This window comes from Rhinolophus ferrumequinum, chromosome 11 (assembly GCF_004115265.2).
Source record: "Rhinolophus ferrumequinum isolate MPI-CBG mRhiFer1 chromosome 11, mRhiFer1_v1.p, whole genome shotgun sequence".
Classification (NCBI taxonomy): domain Eukaryota; kingdom Metazoa; phylum Chordata; class Mammalia; order Chiroptera; family Rhinolophidae; genus Rhinolophus; species Rhinolophus ferrumequinum.
The window spans coordinates 82350066-82351317 of NC_046294.1; the positions used below are offsets into that span (position 1 = coordinate 82350066).

Genomic DNA, 1252 nt, shown 5'->3' on the forward strand with positions numbered 1-1252 from the left:
GACTAGTCTCCTTTCATCACCATATATTTGACCCTCTTTAACCTCTTCATTCTCCCCCCATTTCCCATCCCCCACTCCCTCTGGTCACCATCATAATGTTGTCTGTGAATTTGTTTTGTTCGCTCTTTTGTTGCTTTCTGTTTTATATCCCACATAAGGGTGGAATCATATGGTTCTTGTCCTTTTCTGTCTGACTTATTTCACTTAGCATGATACTTTCAAGATCCATCCATGTTGTCACAAATGGCAACATTTCATCATTTTTAAATGGCTGAGTAACATTTCATTGTATATATGTACCACATCTTCTTTTGTGAATAGTGCTGCAAAGGATATAGGGGTACATATATCTTTACAAATAAGTGGTTTCAATTTTTTTCCAGGAGATACTCAGAAGAGGGATTACTGGATCCTATGGTAGTTTTGTTCTTAATTTTTTGAAGAGCCTTCATACTGTTTTCCACAGAGGCTGCACCAATTGCCTGTAGATGTTAGTCTGAAACACAGATTCTAAAATTTATGTTGATAGTGCCAAGAATAGCAAAAAGAAAAAAAAGAAAAAAAAGTTTTGGTGTAGGAGTAGACAAATAAATGGAACTCAAAAGAAACAAACTCAGGGGTGGCCGGTTAGCTCAGTTGGTTAGAGCGTGATGCTCATAACACCAGGATTGCCGGTTCGATCCCCGCATGGGCCACTGTGAGGTACGCCCTCCACAACTAGATTGAAACAACTACTTGACTTGGAACTGATGGGTCCTGAAAAAACACACTTAAAATAAAAATAAAAAAAGAAAAAAGAACAAAAGAAACAAACTCATGTATATATGGGAACTTAACATATGATAGGTGTGGGATTATTAATAAACAAGGAATAAATGAATATCTTTGTAAATGAAGTTGAGACAATTGATTATACCTGATAAAAGACATATGCATTAACTTAAAATATATAATTGACAGCCAATAGGAGCTAATATGGTAGATTGTTTTTAGGACTTTTGCATGAGGAGAGATTTTTCTTAACACATGCATAATTTTTTTTTAAAGGACAGATAAATTTGACTATAACATTTAAAACTTCTCTATGCCAAAGACATTACAAAATTTAAAAATGTGAGCAGACAGGGAGAAACTATTTACAACACATAAAATAAGTAGAGAAATGGTATCATCTATATATAAAAAATTTTTACGAACCAGTAATAAGATAACTCAATTTAAAAAAAATCATTGAAGGACTAGAATAGCAATT

General features: G+C 33.7%; 1 non-coding gene across 1 annotated transcript; it reads left to right on the plus strand.

The window, feature by feature from the left end:
• The first annotated feature begins 621 nt into the window (after positions 1 to 621).
• On the plus strand, positions 622 to 695 carry TRNAM-CAU (transfer RNA methionine (anticodon CAU)). The gene has a single exon. It is a non-coding gene; the product is annotated as a tRNA-Met (tRNA).
• The last annotated feature ends 557 nt before the right edge of the window (positions 696 to 1252 follow it).